This window comes from Primulina eburnea, chromosome 9, assembly GCF_022965805.1.
Source record: "Primulina eburnea isolate SZY01 chromosome 9, ASM2296580v1, whole genome shotgun sequence".
Taxonomy (NCBI): Eukaryota; Viridiplantae; Streptophyta; class Magnoliopsida; order Lamiales; family Gesneriaceae; genus Primulina; species Primulina eburnea.
Genome location: NC_133109.1, coordinates 1,695,672 through 1,704,795, shown reverse-complemented (window position 1 = coordinate 1,704,795; position 9,124 = coordinate 1,695,672).

Genomic DNA, 9,124 nt, shown 5'->3' with positions numbered 1-9,124 from the left:
AAAGTACGGACATGTTGGCGGATATTACTAATCAGTATATATATTTTCCGAGAAATATCAACACTCGGATGAAAAAAGAAAAGTAAAAAAAATCAAGTTAATAGACTAAAGCTGAATTTTGACGAGTTCGAGGATCGAAAACCTAAATATTCATGCCAACTTACAATTAAGACGTATTAAATAAATTAAATCGATGGCGCTTATTTTGCACCGTCGAAAAACATGGTATAATAATTGAAGAGGCATATGCATATTTTGGTCTCTCTATCTCCGATCTCTCTCCTACCCCCACACACGTGCACGATTGCATCTCATGTGAGGTGCTTGGTGCTAGTTAAGGAGCTTTCACGAGAGCATCTCTTGTCCCAACCCATGCATGCACAATCTTTTGTTGATATGTGCATTCACATTGCCTTGTCCCTTTGATACGTTCCACATGGGCCCTCTTGTTTTCACTTTACTCCCTAAAAATTAGTGCATCATTTCGGATTCAAAGGAATTATATATATATACATATATATATATATATATATACATATATTTTTAGTTTTGATACGATGTCCATCCACCGTATTTACCTATGAGATGTCACTCATCTATTAGATATGATGAAGCATATCTAAATTGTATATATATATATATATATATATATATAGTTTTGATATGATGTCCATCAATCGTGTTTTCTTCTCATATGATGTCCATCAATCGTGTTTACTTCTCATATGATGTCCATCTACCGTGTTTACTTATGATAAGTCACTTATATATTAGGGCAAAAACTTGTGAGAGACGGTCTCACGAGTCATATTTTTTAGACGAATCTCTTATTTGGGTCATCCATGAAAAAATATTACTTTTTATGCTAAAAGTATTACTTTTTATTGTGAATATGGGTATGGTTGACCAGTCTCACGGATTAAGATCTGTGAGACGGTCTCACATGAGACCTACTAATATATTAGATATGATGAAGCATATCTAAATTGTACATTCATTATATGAGTGTCACTTCGTAAGTGAACAAGAAGGTAAGTACGATGGGGTATTCAACATATAATATATAAATATATATATATATATATATATATATATATATATATATATATATTATTCTATATATATATATATTATTCTATTTTATTGTATCTAGGATTTGTCAACTTTCATGAGAATTGCTCATCGTGACTTTTATCCACTTTTCCTCTAATGTTCTTTTGTGTGGTCACAATGGAACTCCAAGTCTCCATCGAAGGACTTGCTAGATAGTCACATGAACTTGTAATCAACGTCTTAATTATTTGGTCCGACGTCTTAGCTAGCTAGCTCCGGCGTCAATACGTAAACACCACCAGCTTCACTTCCGATGTCGATCGTAACGACAAACTCGATTCGATTTGGTGAAATAAGTTCAGCCCGATTGACTATTTGGGTGATGGATGGCCCGGTCTATAGTCATCCGAGAATCCTTCCCTACCAATTGTATTGTCTGTGATTATACATTTTTTTTTATATAAAAAAAGAAATACATTTGAGGTTATATTTTAACCCAAAAAATTATCATATTCTGGCAGTTTTTTTTTAGTTTTATATTTTTTCTTACATAATATATAAAAACCTATAAAAACAAGTTAGCTCCATTCCGGATCGGACTCCCATCCAAACGGGTTGTGCCGACTAAGCTGCTCGTCCGAAAAACTGGAGTATTTTTTTAAACTTGGTTAAAACTGGATTTGAGGCATGGTTTTTTAAAATTTGTAAATTTTAGGCAGTACTCTTAGTTTCTTATACTAATTATTGAATTATTTGACTAAATGTAATTAATAATATATGTATTATAAAATATGAATATCGTTGGTTTTTTCTTTAGTTTTGTTTTCTTCGATTTTTGTTGTGTTTTCCCCACTAGCTCGCAACTCATGATGGGTTGGCTAGGGGTTTTTCCAAGCCACAAAATTGGTCGGCCAGCCCGCTCAGTCCCATTTGCATGGCAGGCTAAGGTGGGTTGGCTGGTTGGTTTGGTCGGGCTGACACATTTTGACATATATATGTGAAGCTCAAAAGACTACTGAAGACCTCAAATTAAGCTCAAAAGTATTAATAATTATTTTCTTCTCCTGTGTTTATTCCTTGCCGATCGGGCTTTTTTCTCCTGTATAATGTGTTCGTTGAAGCAATATTTTCAATTTATTTATATTGAAATACTTTGTTTAATTTTTGTTATGAATGTATTAATTAAAATTAGATATGTCAAGTGCAGTAAGAATATAATAATTTGACGGTCTGACCGGCCTAACGGATTCAACCTGTTAAACTTAGGGTGTGTTTGGTTGGGTGGATTAAATAAGGATAGATTAATAGTCCAATATTTATCGTTAAAATTTTAAGATGTTTTAATAATCATTTTGACCCGGTTTAAGATCCAATTTTATATCTTAAACCGGGTCAAAATGATTATTAAAACATCTTAAAATTTTAACGATAAATATTGGACTATTAATCTATCCTTATTTAGGGTATGGATCTAAGCTTTAACGGGTACATACGGGTATGAGTTGTTAAAATAGCGGGTCTGAAATCGGGTTCTAGTGTACCCGAACCCTTGTCATCCCTACTTGAAGTCAAAGAATTGTCATGCTGATCAATTTGCTAGCCAAAAATAAATAGACAACTGACACAACAACAAAAAAAAAGCGTGTAGCGACGGTTTTGAATTCCGTCCCTATATCGGTCATCGTTCACTAATAGTGACAAGATTTTCAAAAACCGTCGCCAAATTATCTACTATTTTAAAAACAACAACGGTTTCTTTATATAAAAAATCGTCGCTAAATTCTGAATTTACAATCATCGTTGTGGCGTTGAAGTTCTATAAGTACTAGTTTAATGAGATAAATTTGATTAACATTTATAGATGTATTATGGATGTGGAAGAGGTGTTTAATGCACATGTTTACTTTTATAATTACTGTATAAAATGTTTGTGTTAACAAAATATTCATCAACCTCCAACTGTTATGCCCCTAACCAAACCATGGAAATTGCAGGCATGGAAGACGACACAACCTTTAAACGATAATTTGGCTTTATGATCAGCTCAAAATCTAATATCTTTTTAAATATATAAAATTAGAAAAGATGAAGATCAATAAAGATCGAGAAATTCTTGAATCCGCCTGCGTGACAAGAAATCCTTAATGGAAGAACTTCGATACTAGGAATTATACTAAGTAACGGAGATGCTCCACAGGCATGCAATTAGAAGATAACATGATTACTGGATGATAAAAACTAAACGAGGGCCAATCCAAGCGTTCGTAGATAGGCTGTGACTGCATCTGGTTTTTACTTGGCGACGAACCAAGTTGGAAGACCGTTCTCCCTAGGATTAGTCGGGCAAAAACCCGGATGTCTAGGTTACCCGGAACAAAAAAAAGTAATGAACCCCTTTTATCTAATTATGCCAAGCCCGACGTTGAGCTTTGTGTTTCAGAGTTTACCCAAAAAAAACTTGGACTAATTAGAATGATCAGTGATATATGTTCCAACTTCTGCTGAACTTTGGGAAAATGATATGAAGTTCAGTGTTGTAGTACTTGTGATTCACTGAACATGTTCCATGTCTTACCAATTTGTAAGAACTGATTCAGTCACTTCCAAATTCCAATGAGTTGTTTGTGCATATAGGAGAATAATGAAGTAAAAGCATAGCAACTGCTGTCGAATCTGGGCTGCTTGAGACCTCTGCGCGCGGACTGAAAATCGTGCGAAATCTTGATTTTCAAATCTTAAACCCCGACACTAATTTAGTTTTTTTTTATGGAGTTCTCAAAAGAAACTGTTACATTATTTAAATTTTTCAGATGATATTTGGTGAGTAGCAATGAGTCTTATTTAGTACATGGCATATATATAATTGTGTAGTGATTGATTTGTTTCGAATTTTGGAGTTGATTGAACACACAGAAACTGGAAAGAAATCTGAAAAACAAGGTAACATATAGTCCCTCTAGTACACTAAAAAAAGTTAATCCGATAATTTCTTGCATAATTTTTTGTGGAAATTGTTTCCAGTATATCAGGAGAACTTGTCTGATTTATGATGTCTTAAAACTATGTTTTATCTGCTGCTACCTTGTCGAGGCATCACCAAGATTCTTCTTCAGTACTGATGTGAGTATCTGGTATGCAAGACTAAGAAAAGTATATATATTGAAACAAATCTCAGCAGTATTTAAGGTTTTACAATGTTTTCTCTTAATTAACACTACAAGAAATTTCAGAATCAACAACACACATACGACAACGATTTTTATATAACCGTTGTCTTTTGGGGGTCAAAGACAACGGTTTTTATAGTCAATGACAATGGTTCTGTAAAACCGTTGTCTTTGAACGTTTTTGACAACGGTTTCATGAACCGTTGTCTATTAGCGTGTTTTTTTGGACAATCGACAACGGTTTTATAAATCCGTTGTCTTTTGAAGGTCAAAGACAACGGTTTTTAGGATCAATTACAACGGTTCTGTAAAACCGTTGTCTTTGAACGTTTATGACAACGGTTTCATAAATCATTGTCTATTAGCATGTTTTTTGGACAATCGACAACGGTTTTAGAAAAACGTTGTCGATTAGCGTGATGGAAGAACAGAACACAACGGTATTTAGCGACGGTTTCCATAAAACCGTTGCTAATAACAGCAACGGTTGTAGATAAATCGTCGCTAATTTCATATTTGCGACGGTGTACCGCAAACCGTCGCTAAAGTTAGCAACAGAATCAAGTACACCCGATATCAATAACTGCCGCTAATATAGCGACGGTTTTAGAAACACCGTCGCTAATTTTAATATTTTGACCCGATATAATTTTTTTCATAATTAATTTTGACATTCAAAATTATTTTTGAGATTTATTTAAGAATTTTCATTCTAAGGCATTTCCAAATTAATTTTTTTTTAAGAAAATTGAAATTTTGATTTATAGGTATGTTTGGATTTTCAATTTATAAAAATTCTATAATTTGGTTTTAGAAATATTGACAATCCAAGAACACTTAATTATTTTATTTCCTCGCATTGATATTCATGTATTCCAAATGTTTAACAGCCAAGAACACTTAATTATTTTATTCTCATTTTCTCAAGTGATGAATAAATTGTATCATTCAAACTTTGATTCAAACATTCCTAATAAAAAACTAAGTTCAAATGATGTATTCAAACGATGATCTTACCTAGGCCTCGCTAAAGTCATACGCCTTCCGAACAATATAAACATTTAACGATATGTCTCTAACGATCCTTAATTTTATTCCTTCTCCTGATTTGTAGAATTAATCAGATAACAAACAATTTATGGCTAGCAAATTGAAGTCGAATAAAAGCTAAAAAACACAACTAAACCAAAGAGAATTCAATCAGATAAACAACTGAGTCAAAATCATCGTATCAACAAAGCTACGACATCCTCTAGAATGGAAAAGTTAGTTCATAGCAAAATCTAAACAAAAACAACACATGTTCAAAAGTCTAGACATCTCAACACAAGAAATAAAAAAGGCGAAAGATTAGATGCAAAATCAGAAGTGGCGTATATGTCCCCAGATTCGTCGTTCTTCGTCTTTGTGATTAATCCTTGTGCTCCAGATCGTCTTCAACTTGTGTTCCGTGTCTAGGGATGTCAATGGGTTCGGGTTTTACTCAGACCCGCAATAGACACGTGCGTATGGGGCGGGTTTGTGCATACAGATGGGTAATGGGCGGGTCTATTACTCAGACCCGCAATAGACACGTGCGTATGGGGCGGTTCATGGGTCCTATAATAATCGTCCCATATATGTTGATATAAATACTATAGGGTTTTAATTTTATTAATTTTCATTTTTTTTAGTAGCCTACCTCAACCATAACGGTCTTAGCAGTTCCTATGTCAATTGTTGCATTTGAATCTGTTTTTAGCAATAGTGGAAGAATAGTTGGTCCTCATCTTAGTAGGCTTAGTCCAACGACTTTGGAGGTATTGATGTGCTCGCGAAAATGGTTGTGGGGTGAGGTAAAAGGTAAATAAATCACATTTTTATTTTGTTATTGTACTTTTATTTTAATTTTGTTACTGTACATTCTCTCTTTAAATTACATTTTTTTACAGTTTTATTTTTTCAATGTACTTTCTCTCTTTAATTTTGTAGTTAATTCTTCAAGTAGTTTATCAACTTGTCCCACCATTCTTGATGAAGAGCAAGATGACCCCGAAGAATGTATCTGAAATGTTGCCTACTTGCTGATTTTATATTGATCTGTTTAAATTATATTATACTTATTTTTGGAGATGTCAAGATTTTTTTGGAGAGCTAGTAACTCTTTTTTTATGTAATTCTTTATGTCGTGAAAATACTTTGTTTGTTAACATTAAGTGTGTCGAAGACATGAATTAATTTTCTATTGTGTTGTATTTAGAGGTTTGTCTGTTTCATAATTCAGTTATGTGAGAAGAAAGATTACTTTTTTTATTTTAAAAAAAATTCGGGTCTCACGGGTCTATCCGGCCCCGTTTCGTATTCGAGGTGGGGCGGATCCGAAAAATATTTAACCGGGGTGGGACGGGTAATGAGACAAAGTTTTCTTCATAAGACGGATCTTGGGTTTAGCCATGCTCACCCCATTGACATCTCTATCCGTGTCTTCTCACACATTTTTCCTCCCAAAAATGGCTGTCTCTTTTTGTTCCCTAGGTTTTCCTTTTTATGTTTCGTCCGGGCCGTAAACGAAAGCCCATTTGTCGAGTCTTCGTTGGTACTAGTGCCACGACGCTCGTTGGATCTAGGTCTAGCGCCGCAGCACTGATGGTGTAGCGCCTAGGTGCTTGTTGCTCGGCGGTGATAGCGCTGCAGTGCCTGTCCCTCACACATAGTAGCGCTACATCCCTCATCCATCAATCATTCGACATCAAAGTTGTCCCTAATAGTGGTTTGTCTCCTGAACGAAGCAAAAATGCAAATACCAAGCGTAATTCTGTCCGAAACTAACATAATTCAAATAGATTCTCATATAAATTAACTGCAATTCTCGTACTTATTATCTCTTTACTAGTAAAGTTACTCAACTGCTTATTTGATTATTCAACAATAGCACTAGACTAATATAGCACTAGACTAATATGTCACCCGACCGAATCGATCAGAGATATACTAAAACAACTCTCAACTAGGTAGAGTTAAAATATTTTTGAAAGTTAAAAGATCAGTAGATAGCTTAAAATAGAAAGATTGCACACATTCTACCAACTTTAATCTGACTCAAATTATTTCCACCAATATGTTGTCCGAGAGCTTTTGAATAAAGTGGAATTTAAAAGCGCCAAAGCAAGAAATACATTAAAGAACATTTAATGAAAGCTGCAACACATGATATTGATGTGTCCATATTGTCGGGCTATAGTACAAAGAGTCATTGAATGGGAAAAAAGAATCTAGTAATATATAGAGAGAAAGCAAGCAAGAATTCAAAGTCAAGAAAGAGAGAAAAAGAGATACACTCGAAGAAAATAATTCAAACAAAATTGCACTCTCAAAGAATTCTGAGCACGCTTCTCATATATCATAATTTGCTCACAGCTCTTTCTTCAAGATATTATCAGATCTATAAGGATCATTCAAAGCTTGAAAAACAACTACTCGACCGTTTTCTGCCAGAGATAGTTCGAGAAGTTGCAAGCATGATTCATTCTTTGTGATAATCTATGATATTTTGGTTGTTTGAATAAGAGTCTTAACCACTGTAAAGGATACTAGGAGTTTCAATGTAGTCACTGTATAAGACCTAAGATTGAAGCGATTGTTACAAATAATTTGTAAAACCAAAGTCTTCTAATGAATTCCTTCCTAAGTGTAAGATGGGAATACTCATAATGATTTGCCTGCGAACTTCCATATATTATGGGCCATTTACTCTACTGTATTTATTTATCTTGTTGACGTTTTATATTTGAGTATAATAATCAAAAGAATCATTGGACCGTTCTTCCGCACTATTTTTAGTCTGAATGTTCCTCAGAGTTGAGAAAAACAGGTCTTGCATAGTTAACACTATCACGTCCACTTGTAAAACTTTTAAAAATTATTTATTCACCTTCTCTAAACACATTAACAATCCTAACAAGTGGTATCAGAGTTGTTTTATTTTCTCTCCTCTGATATATATATATATATATATATATATATATATACTAAAATGAGATTGTTTAAAAATATTTCAATGTTCTTAGAGGAAGATTGTGATGACTGAAAAATATGTATCCAAGAACATTTACCCGCTAAAGATATAATGATTAGTGGTATATCATCACTGATTGTCCAATACAGAAATGAAGGAAAATCAATTTGTTTATGTCATTGAAGGGGCTTTACAAATGGTAGAGAAGCACCTGTCAGAATGGACTGCAAATGAAAAGAAGAAGACCAACATGGATGATGTGGCCAAAGATATCATTTATAAAATTTTAGATAAAAATATTGTTTAGCAAAATTAAAATTTGTTCTACAGCTAAATAAATATGAGAGAAGCTAACTCAACTATGTGAAGAAAATGATCAAATTAAGGAAAACAAGATGACTGTTGTCATCCAGAAGTTTGACGATATCAAAATGAAGCATGGAGAAACTCTTAATGAGTTTGATGAATAGTTTAACAATATCATTATTGAGATTATATCTCTTAGTAAGGAATATTCTTACCAAGAAATTGTTTTGAAGGTAATGAGAGCATTTCTCAAAGAATGTGATGTAAAGACCGTGGTCATGCGAGAATCTAAAGATTTAAACAAACTGGAGTTACATGATTTATTTGTTGATCTCAAAGCCTATGAGTTTGAGCTTGAGATTCGAACTGAAGAAGAAACATGCATCTCCTAACCAACCAAAGCTTTGGCTGCAACCGCTGTTACTCTTTCGGTCAAAGAGACCGTAAGTAAAAAGTTGGCTGAGCAATTAAACGATGAAGTCATGCCTTAATTTGGTAAAAAAAATTAGTAAATTTATACGCAAAAATCAATCTAAATTTACTAAATCATATTATAAAAAAGACCATATAAAAGAATGTCAAATATATTTTAACTGTGACAAGA